This window comes from Macrobrachium nipponense, chromosome 5 (assembly GCF_015104395.2).
Source record: "Macrobrachium nipponense isolate FS-2020 chromosome 5, ASM1510439v2, whole genome shotgun sequence".
NCBI lineage: Eukaryota > Metazoa > Arthropoda > Malacostraca > Decapoda > Palaemonidae > Macrobrachium > Macrobrachium nipponense.
The window spans coordinates 112,829,304-112,841,437 of record NC_061107.1 but is presented as its reverse complement, the minus strand read 5'-3'; the positions used below and the strand labels follow the sequence as shown (position 1 = coordinate 112,841,437).

At 35.5% G+C, this 12,134-nt stretch overlaps 1 protein-coding gene across 5 annotated transcripts in view; it reads left to right on the top strand.

Moving 5' to 3' along the window:
* The window catches only part of LOC135215601 (alkylglycerol monooxygenase-like), a 792,850-nt gene that overhangs the window by 110,155 nt on the left and 670,561 nt on the right, over positions 1 to 12,134 (top strand). For 3 of the 5 annotated variants that reach the window (XM_064250495.1, XM_064250493.1, XM_064250492.1), the window contains one exon: positions 9,416 to 9,505. The exons of 1 other annotated variant lie outside the window; for it this stretch is intronic. The gene's annotated coding sequence lies outside the window, so the exon portion shown is untranslated. Of the gene's footprint in view, positions 1 to 6,864; positions 6,942 to 9,415; positions 9,506 to 12,134 lie in introns of those variants that run through there. One more of the 5 variants, XM_064250494.1, reaches the window with a different exon arrangement.

The following is a 12,134-nucleotide window of genomic DNA, read 5'->3' as shown; positions in this document are numbered from 1 at the left end:
TCGCTGAATCAGTGGCTAAAATGACTTGAACTTACCTCTCCCCTCCACCTGGCTCACTCCCAGTTTACCCGTGCGTAGGTATACCCACGGCCAACTATACCTCCTTTTCTTTGGACCATACTCTTTACTTTCGAGTTCAGATGTCCTTATATGCACTGTGTACAGTTGCACACAGTGCATATAAGAATATTATAGCTTAAATTAATCCTTTTTATATTGTGAGTTACTGATCTTAGGGGGTCCTGAGACCTCTCTGGATCTCTCACATTACTTTGGCAATCGTTTAAATTTTTTTCAGCTCAACTTTTTCTACTGTTGATAAAGGATATTTCTTTAGGAAGTTAACTTTTCACTTCTAAGCTACTTCTATAACTATCTGTGCTTAATTCACTGCCTAGGTCAGGGTTTCTTAACCTTTTGATGACTCCAGACCCCAGTGAATTATGGTTCCATACCCCCTTTGCTTAAGTTCACTTACGTTCTATTTGTTGACAATATAGCTTAATATACTGTTTAATACATACTTTAGGTATGAATAGCTAGGAATAGAACATACAAGAAAATTTTTATAAAATGTAACCATGTATACACTGACACATTAAAATCAAATATTTATAAATATCCAGAGATCAATTGCCATCCCTCCAGCATGTGGTTGTCATACCCGCTGTTAAGAACCCCTGGCTTAGGTCAGCAGAGGAACAGAGTATTTTTCAAGAACAAAGAAAAGCTTGAATGAAAACTTATATAGATGTTTTATGGATTGTTTTGATGTATTGTAAATGGTAAATTGTAGAGAAAAATAAAATTTTCATGATGAAGACGAAGGCTAGAAAAGGTTTGAAGTGTGGAAATAATAGTGTAGGAAAAATATGTTTTTGGATCATTTGTCTGTGTGGAGAGAATGGACACATGGGTGAGGAGTGTGCATATAATGTAGTCGATGGGGGAAAGCAGAGACCTACAATATACCGGAGAGATGGATTGAAAATGTATTGTCAACATCTGATAAAAGGAGGCAGTGCTCACAAAACAATTTTGAAGGACATTGTGTATGTGTGACGGGAGGGTTAGGGATCTTGAAGTCCGTGTGTGATGAACATTCTGTTTACTAGTTAATGTTGTGGAAGCTCTGCATATGGGTTTCATCCTTGAACAGTAGCTTAACATGGTGAAAGTGGCATTGGTTATTTTTGTGTCTCCTCAAGAGCCATATCTTATCGGGGAAAACGGCATATTGTTGAAAATATTAATCGTGTGCACAGGTGTTCGGAGTGGTTATGCAGTGGTTTTTTGTTTTTCATTTATAATCATATTCTCTTTTTTTGCTGGAGTTCAATAATCAACCGATAGTGATGGCAGATTAATGATGTCAGTTTCCTTCGTTATAGTTTCCCAACTGTTTTCAGGAATATAATCCACTGAGGACCTGTTTCGTGATTGCAGTGCTATATAGTGCCTATGTCGTCCGGAGAGAGATGGCATGAATCAGGAGTTTTTTTCGCTGGAAAAAAAAAATTGCCTGTGAGCCAAAGCTTGCTTTGCGTTTCCATTTTATAATCTTGATTAATGAATGAATGATAAATTGTAAATGAAAGGGAGGGAGAGGAGATAGGAATGAGGATATGTGGAGGCTGACAGTTGAAGATTTATGGCAGGTGGAAGAAAATTCTTGCTACCACCGTCTGGTGTTTCTAGCCCACTCCGGAAAGGGGAGGGGAGCATTTTACGAGGAAGATAGAAGGATTTCATTGCCTCATTTCGACAGGCCTTAAGAGGATGAGATTGTGAGGCGATATGAAGAGACGAACAGCTTTTGTTTAACCCCAAAGGTTTCTAGTGTAAAGATTTGCTGGTATTTATGTGGGAGTCGATATTCCATGCGGCCGTCTCCCCTTTCCTTAATGGGCATCCAGGACTGAGATATGTAGAATTGGGAAGGCTGTTGAGGTCGTAAAGGTAAATTAGGTTTTGTTTAAAAAAAATACTCATTAGGCTGGTGTTTTTTATACATACCGTTAAATGTCCCTAACTAATCCTAAAAATACCAAGTGGGCCTACCCCTCTCATTCCTCTTATGAAAGTATTTTTTCTTTTTTATCTTTTTATCATCCCATAAATCTAAATATCGCCATGCCACATGGAAGGGTAACTGAATCCCTTCTGTCTCACCTAAAACATTATATAATCTCATGGTTTTCAGTTGGTATCTATTGACTTTTATGTTCGCATAGTTATGGACTTTTTCATTTTGAGCGGAATGCTTGAATCCCCGGTAGAATTTCTTGACGTATTGGGCAACTTTGGTGCGTGACTCTGCCTTATGCTTCGGTCGTTGTCTTTGGTTCACTACAAGCTTAAATATGCTAAAATAATCAATATATATTAGATATTCTTTACTCTTGATAGTAAGACCTCATATAATATCTCCTGATTAATTACTTTTTAAAAGATGGCACAGATTTTGAGCTGCATTGCCAGTTCTCGTAAAAGATTGGCGGTTAAGCTAAGCTACCCTTATGACATGTTGAGGTCGAATTCATATGTAGGGATATGACGAGTATGGAAATAAGAAGTGCTTATTAAATAAATTAAATATGAGGATGTAGACTATTATAAAATATTCTACACACAAAAGGCATGCAGAGTGAACGCTGAATACTTTCACTTAAAAAAAAAAAAAAAAAAAAGAATTGCAGGTCTAAGGAGAGTTAGACCCGGATATATGTAAGCGCAAATATCCTCCAAGTGTGTGTGTGCATATATATATATATATATATATATATATATATATATATATATATATATATAAATTATTGTGTAATTAGTTGTTTATTCATTTATACAGGGAGAGAGAGAGTGACGGAGGAGAGAAACATATTTACGTTAAGAAAGGAGTTAGATACCGTCGTATATTTAAACTTTTTTTTTTCAAATCGTACTCCGTAATTGCAATTGGAATTAAAGTTGTCTAGTTACAAGTTACGATTGCACTCTCTTGTGCTGAATTTAGCCATTTTGTTTTATACGAAATATAAATCACAGCGCAAATGTATACTGACATTTACTGTAGATATAATGGCGAGTAGGCCCCTAGGAGGCCCTAAGAGTGTTATTGTTCCCGAGGGTAAGGATTAAAATGGAGTAGATACTTTCACTTCCATCCAAATGTCTATGACAGCAAATGAAGAAACGCCAGAAAGGATTGAAAGTATTATAGTACTTGGTTTAGGTCCCAGTTCTCAGGGTATGGGCACCTGTTGCCTTCAGTCAAAGTCTAAATTCACTATTGAAAGCGGGGAGGAGGACCGGATGTTATTGGCAGCCGAATGATGGATAAGGTTAAGACGTCGAGTGGTGTGTCTCTTTAGTTTTAACTTTGGACGCCTGGCGAATGACCTTGGTTTAAAGCCACTGAGTTGTATTGGCACAATTTAAGATAGCTCGCAAGTCCCAGGTATAACCGGGGACACAAAAATCTCCTGGTCGATTAATACCAAGGATAAATTCAGAATATGAAATTAGAATACAGAACCCAAAATTCAATGGGGAAGAAAGGACAGGTACGAAATGAATTTCAGAGCTAAGGACTGGATAGCTTAGCCTGCTTCTGAATTACAGCAAAGGAATGGAAGAGACAGCCTGGAAATAGATAATGTGTATATTTATTCAGGAAGAGCAGATGTAATTGGTTCAAAAGAGTAGAAATGATCTTATTGCCAAAACAGGAAGGGCACTGGCTTACAGGAGAAATGTGAGCAGTAGATTACCCCTAGCAAGGTTTAAGTCAGAATAGTGTGATACGAGCCTTCTAGTGTGCGATCCACCAACAAACAATGTCTCCAAAGAAATGAATGAATTCTGTATAGAGTGTTATACATGAAGTATCAGAAATAGATATAAACCATGAAAGTGTCACGGATATAATGGTTGAATATTTCCCAACAGGTCATTTGGTACTTAGAGGTACTCTTCAGATTTTACAAAACAAGTATTTTTCTCTATAAGCTGTGTACTGAGTGTTAATAGGTTATCATACTTTATTCTGACCTTACCCTTTTGACAAAAAAAAAAAAAAATCTCATTAACACAGTTTCCGTATCCTGTTATATTTCTTGAAAGAAAACAGGATACGTAGAGGTATTGTCGGTTCATATCTAGATAATACTTAGACCTTTTTTTTCAAGAACAAAATGGTAAGCAGGTGGTGCCGTTATTCCCAAATCATATTTTTAAATGAATTTAATTAAACCCTGGGGAAACAACAAACCAAATTTTTTTTTTCAATCAGGATAACCTTTACCATTTAGAAATATGAAGCACTTCTTACGATCAATCACCATGCAAAAGACCTTGGCGTAAAGGTGAATGATTTTATGGCTTTTATTAACTCTGTCTTTCATGCTTATCGTGGCTTTTGATCTCTACTACACCTAATTTTGTTATTTTGGCATTTTTCTTACCACGCTTGTTTTCATTTTCATGGTTTATTTGATCCAGCGAAGGATGAAGTGATTTTTAATGTAACAAGCATTACTTGTTTTTGGTAACATTTTTTACCATGCTGTAATACCGTATTGATGAGACAAAAATTAGTACATAAATAAACAGAAAGTAAATTAAGAACTTCAAGATGCATTTATAAAAATCTGATAGGTTGAGTCGTTTGTTATGGGTTTCTTGGAGAAAAGGAAAAAACTATAAATGCACGATTCTCCTGATACAGTGCTAATATTTTAGATGCCCCTAAAGTTATGCCTATGAGAAATAGAGTAGACGAATTATGTATAAGACTTCTGTTTTTGAGTTGTGCTTGGTACATAAACAGACGGCTTGGTTTGACTGATATGGCTCTCTCTCTCTCTCTCTCTCTCTCTCTCTCTCTCTCTCTCTCTCTCTCTCTCTCTCTCTCTCTCTCGGAGAATCCATGTTGGGTTAATATCTAAACACGAGCAGGATATTTCATGAGAGTTTTGTCAACATTGTTCTTGTAAGAGTAACCTGGTCTTTGTGCTTAGACAGTAATCTGGATACTGAGAACATGAAATCTGAACAGCCATTCAAGTCTTTCTGTGCATGTTTCAATTATATGTAGAGGTTAACGTGTAACTAAGCCGTTTTGTTCAGATTGGGTTTCACCATGAATGGTTCATTATTCATAACTATAAAGAACCGTTCAGAAAACTGTAGTAACTGCAATATTGTTGACTATTCGGACTTGTCGTGTTAGAAAAAATTTTCTACTTATGGTTTAGATAAGAATATTTACTTCGAGAGGGAAGAACCAACTTTAGAGTAAGAGATTTGGTTAGGCATAAAAAAAAAAAAAACTAGGAAAAAGCTTCAGGTGCAGGAATGGCCAGTGGGTTCTGGGAATGACTCGGTCGGAAGTAAAGACACGTCGTGTCAAAGAGCGTAGGAGAACTGTTAAATTGAACAATATTTATACTTTTGTCACTTTCGATTTTCATCACTAAAACATGAGGTTAGTCAACTATCAGTGCGGATAAAAAACATTTTTATAAAGAGGGCATCAAAAACTAAAAACCTAAATTGATTTCATAAGAACGTCCGAAAGCTGTGCAATACAATTTCATTAATGCCTTCAGTTATCATTATTAATATTAACGGAGCATTGTGTTTGAAAATAAATTGCATGTTGATAAGTTCCTCCTTACTGACTACCCTAGTTTTCGTACGTCAGTGCAACCCACGCATACATGTTTGTGTGTATGTTTTCGTATACATGTATGTATATTTTTGCAATAATCCCTCTCCGGCTGAAAAATTTGGATTTGTGTGTGCGTTGAAGTTTTGTATTTTTGTGGAATTATTTTCAAGTTCGTGTATTTCATTTAAAATAAGTTCAAGGAAAATAATTTTTTATTTAAAAAAAGTTCAAGGAGAAATAAAAATGAATTTATGGTTCGTCGCTAATCTCATTAATTAACGCTGGACTTGAGCCTCATGAATAATGCATGCAATTTAATTGCTCAGTCAGTAAGAGCGACAGAAACACTCCCAACCCCCGTTATATAAGAAGAAAGAAGAAGAAAAAGCCCAAGGTTGTCTGGGGAGGACGCTTTGAGTTCTTGACGTACATATGGCTACGTGGCTTGGCCAAGAACTCAGGATGTCACGAGGCCATAGGATGCGGTGGTGGTCAAGCAGTTCAGCAGCGTATCCTTCCACCTGGCTGAGGGAATTCCAAGAGACGTTTGGGGATGGGAAGGAAGCTGGGGTGGGGGTGGGGGTGGGGGGAGGGGTTAATGTTGTGAAGTAGTTTCGGCAGAAGCTGACCTTGAGATGCAACAATCACATACGATACGTACTGGGTTAGTGGAGAGTAATGAGGTCTTTGATTAAGTGAAGAATAAATACATTTGTAAAATGAATGTTTGTAAGTTAACGATTGTAAGGATATGTACTACACTCACATACAGACAGAAAGGTAGGTTCAAGAATTAAGCCGCCCCCTTGAAAATCTTCAAGTGGTTTAATGTTACGCTAGCTCGAGTTCTAGTAAGCTAATAATCATCTCGTTATGATAATGGCAATTATCATTCGAAGTAAAACGGAGGTATCAATATTCGGCACATTCCGGATGTATATTTCCTCTGCAACGTATCCCAAAGGAAATGACTCGATGTTGTAAACAGCAATAATTTAAAAAGAATTATGGAAACACGTACCTATTTTAAGTAAGAATGAGGATAGCGTCAATAAGTTTGGTTGTGTGGGGATTATGTTTATCTTTAAATGCGCAGTACTTTCGTAACTGTGACGCATGTCGTTGGCTCCTTTGATAATGTATTTTATTTGTTCACCGGATTGCAGATAAGAACATCCTATGAAATTGAACTTACTGCGGAGAAAAAAACCTGAACCGATGAACGTTGGTTGCTTATGGATAAACTTGTTCCCCTCAATTGTGTTCGAAGGTTAGTTCTGCAAAAGTTTCATTAATGCCATAACCGGGAAAAGTGCTGGAAAAAAGTATTGTATATGGTGACTGTTTTTATGATAGATAAATAGAAATATCAAAAGTATTGGATACAAAATATAAATTACTAGGCTAACTCAAAGACATAAAAAAGTTTTGTGCCTACTTGAATCGTCATTGCTGAAATGGCGAGCTGAGCTCAAAATTTAGAAGGACATTTTCCATTTTTATCATGTCAAGGTGTACATGTTTGGCACAACAGCCACATACCTTTTCCTAGCCGAGACCTGCAAACAAGAAAAGAAGTAAAAAAATAAGTACTGCCCCCTGAAAGGAATACGTCAATTATTGTAGGTTTAGGTATCGTGAACCTTGCTGTATATCCTGAGGGCTTATCTTGATAAGTTGGGAAGTGCATGCTACTGTTTTGTGCCCGGCACGGTCTCTAGGTATATGGTGCCCGCTATCTTATAATGAAACATATTGTTAGGTTGACTTGACCTTATCATTGAAGGAAAGGTAAATAAGTTATTTACTGTTTGCAACCCCTCTTTTACTGTTTTACATTTATAAATAATATATATATATATATATAATATGTGCATTTTTATGTATTACTAAAGGTATAAGAAATAACCGCTAGATGTAGATGTGTATTCTAAATGTGTAATGGTAATAAGAAACAGGGCCATGAAGCTGTAACTTGATCCTTTGTAAAATTAGTGCTTAGAAACGGAACCTTTAGTCAATTACTCGTAAAGGGATAACGGTTTTTGATGAAGAAAATCTGTGATAGAATTTATTTCATATATATAGTATATATAGATATATGTATGTATAAAGTATTATACATACATACATATATATATATATATATATATATAGATGGTATGTATGTATGTATGTATGATGATAGTATATATAATATAAGGCTGAATGACCTCGTAGGACCCAGCGCTTGACCTTTGGCCTAAATTCTATAATTCATTCAATTCAATTACATATATTATATCTTTCCTGTTTTCATTTCTACAAATCTCCACTACCCTCCATCCTCCCGTTTCATCGTTCTCATCCTCGTAAGTCTTGGTCTTCCAACTTATCAATAACTTAAAACACAATGAGTTTTTTTTACAAACTGAGTATTAAATTGCAATTTGTTGTGTTGTTCGCTAATTTAGCAAAGGCGTCCAAAATTGCAATAATTTGGAGCTAACATCATGATTATATATATATATATATATATATATATATATATATATAGATATATATATATATATATTATATATGTATATATATATATATATATATGTGTATATATATATATATATATATATATATATATATATATATATATATATATATAAAACAAGCACTTAGTGTACATTCCATGTGTTTATTGTTATTGCTTCCTGAATGTTAGTAGGTCTAGGATCAAAATTTGGGTAATGGTGAAAGATTATTTTTTCTCTTGGCCCCATGTTATAAATAAAAACAATTATCGGTGTAATAAGTTAAAGGTAATTACACTATTACCAGCATATGCAATTCTTATAACATACCCATACCTTCAAAATTTACTGTAATATGCTTTACTGTGCGATGGATGGTCTAAAAGGCAATACATTCACATTGTTGCAAAGGCAATTTGCACAATATAAAATTATTTTGGATCAGCTACTTTATTTTGGTGATTATGGTTTTATTATTGGCTAAATTAGATGTGTCATTTTGAGCTTGTAGGTTTGAACCTGTGCAATATCCACGTATTGCTACAAATCAAAACTATTAAGTTTTCAAGTGGGACTAAAATGAGTATTCTAGGGCAAGATCAAAATTTACACAAACTGTGCAAAGAAATACATTGCCAAGCAGGTTCTTAACATTCAACGTTTTTTAGTGTTTTCTTGTAAGTTTTCATTTGCAACAGTTTACATGCATAACTTTAAACTGTTTATCAGAGTGATAGAGGAATTTCTTTTTTTGCTACTGCTTATTGGTCTTGTTTTTACAACAATGCAATAAATTACAACTATTCACCTTTAAAATGACACAAGATTCAATGTTCTAATATAAATATATACTTAGACATGGTTAGGTAGAAGCGCCTCAGTGGCGTGATCTGTATGGTCTTGGTCTGCCACCTCGGTGGCCTTGAGTTCGATTCTTGGGCATTCCACTGAGGGGTTAGAGATGTGTATGTCTGGTGATAGAAGTTCACTCTCGACGTGGTTCGCAAGTCACTAAAGCCGTTGGTCCCGTTGCAGAATAACCATTGGTTCCATGCAACATAAAAACACCATACAAACACAACAAACAAATGGTCAGGTAGAGATGAGTGGACTTTCGTGGTCCAGCAGAGAGAGAGAGAGAGAGAGAGAGAGAGGAGAGAGAGAGAGAGAGAGAGAGAGAGTCCGTTTACAGAAGCAAGGAGTTTTACAATTAATTATCGTTTTGCTTCCATCTTTATAGGTTTCCTGTATAAAAAGATGAGATGATATGACACAGTCTGTTTCGCACGAGTACCATCAAGAAGTATGTGACCTTCTTTTGAACAAACATGTAAGCAAATAAGGATGTATTGTTGTTTATTACTTGTATCTTGATTCGAAGATTCTTAGAGTATTTTTTTCTTGTATTTGTAGGACGGGAATCTTTATTATTTTTTCACTCTTGTAGCTTTAGTTGTATTTGTTTTATCTCCACCATTATTATCATTATTATTATTGTTGTTGTTCTTATGATGCACTTGTTTTTTATTTCCACTGACGACTCTTGGGCCTGCGAGTCCTGTTATGCATAATTCTGTTATGTCTTTAATAATGTTTTATTTTTTTTCTCTCATTTATTAACGTCCTCTCGAACTTTTTTTAGTCCTTTTAATTTACTACATTACTACTATTATACCTTGGGAATAACCTATATCCAAAGGGAATCATAATTCATAAGACTTATGCACCGGTCAGGATTCGAACCTGCGGGTACGGTTTAGAGACTGACAAACAGTCGACTTTGACCACCTGGCTTCAAGAGAATCCTGGAACTTATTAATTTCATTCCTCTTTGTGTTGGTTCTTATTCCTATTAGGTATATATGTATATATTATATATATATATAATATATATAGATATATATATATATATTATATATATAAATATAATATATATCTATAATATATATATATATATAATATATGTATAACTGAATCACGAAAGTTAGGAAACGTGATCCAAATCCATAAATAAGATAAATGCCACGAAGGAAAAATAAACGAAGGAGGTCTGCAAGATCTTTCGACTTAAAAGCTGGTAATGATTATGTACTAGGAAACGGTGAAAGACAAGAGAGAGGGAGTAGAAGTTGGGGGTGGGGGAAGGGCGTGTCATGGAGGAATGTGTTTTCAGGAACCTCGATAAGATTTATGTTGAAAGGTTACCCTAGTGTGGAAACGGAAGTCTGTGTTGCTGCCTTGTGTCGCTTGTGGTGACATTTGGCAGGAAGTTGTCGGGAGATCTTCAGACTATATCCCAGAATGTCATGTGTCAAATATATCACTGTTTTGTAGATGTTTAGAAAGCAGTCGCTAAAGCATGAGATATCTTTCTTTCCACTTTATCCCGTTGATGTTGTTAGTCTTGTTAAGTGTGACCAGATGGGATAAAGAAGGCTCATTGGAGTGGGAGCGTACAAAGCAAAAAAATAATGCTTTATTTTTTATTTGATTGTCAGTTGTTTATCCAGGAGAACGGCTAGGTTGTTAAATTTAGTCCTTCACTTGATTCGTTGGTGAAATTTTCTATTGTGATGCAGTTTAGCGTTTAATCACCATTGACATTAATTTCAGGACTTGTAGCAGTTTGATAGATACTAAGGAACTTGTGTATAAAACCAGTAAATTTCTGATGAGATCAAGCAATATCTTATTAATGATATATACTATTTTACAAGGCTTTACGAAACTCTGTAACAATTAAAGACTCTCCATTGTCATTATAAACGTTATTCTGCGAGAAAGAGATCAAATTATGTTCTGTACTTTTTTTTACCAAATTCGGCTTATAGGAAAACTTCTCGGACTAATAGGGGCATTAGGTTGACCAAAATTACTTTTATGTTACATAGAAGGGCCCGCCTTCCTTACTCCACACAAGTTGGACCCTAATGGCGCTTTGTAGTCTAACTATTTTATACTCTTTCTCTTTTCTATTCCGAGAGGGAAGTACTTTCGTATTTCCCTTGCCCCCCACTTGCTCCTTCCTTTTCCTCTCTCCCTTTCCCAGTTCCATTGCCTCCTTCGGTCAGATGTGTCAATCGCTGTCCTGTCCCTCATTGAAGTAACTCTCTCCTTTCGCATTGCGTACTCGTTTGCCCATTTGGAACGTTTCGGGAAAGGATGGCAAAATGAAGGAATACCGAAGTCATAAATTATGAGTCTGGAAATTCTAGAAATGGAGAAGGCGGGAGTCTGGGAAAGTCTAGAGAGTGCGATATTTTAGGATATAGACACAACAAAAACTGATGAGTATGCAGAGAAGATAAATTTCAGGAATTTAGAAAAAAATATATAGTTCTTTGAAAATTGAGGATGGGAACTAATGAAATTAGAGAAAATGTGAAGTTGCAGGGAAATGGAGTAAGAAACTTTAGGAACATACACAAAAATAGTAAGTTAGAGGAAGCGATTTAGAATGCGAAAAAAAAATCAAGAAAGAATTGGATAATTGTTGAATAGGTTGTTATAAGACTGAATATTTTATTAGACCGGAATCGTTGTAGCGAGAAAAAAGGAAATGCCCTTTGATAATTTTTTTTTTTTTTTAGAATGGCTTCCTGTGATAGATAATGTTAGTTCGCTAATACTCATTTATGCATTACAAATATGAATACATATGTATATATGCATGTGTGTGTGTTTTACACTTTTCGCAACGTTCCCTCTTCTATTCTCTCCATGACAAAAAATCTACATCCTGTCTTTAAATTGTATGTTGCTTAGTTGGAAGTTTCATGCTATTTTTCTTGGTTGCTGTTATCACAGGTGCCACATTTAGTTGCCTTGCGCCTATTGGTGATAACATCACTAATCTTTTCAAACCATGAGATTATGACACCGTGTCTTGAGTCCTGCCTTCACTGTGTGTTGGGTTTGAATTCCCTTGAATAGGGTTCAGTCGCTCATCTTTTCCTCAC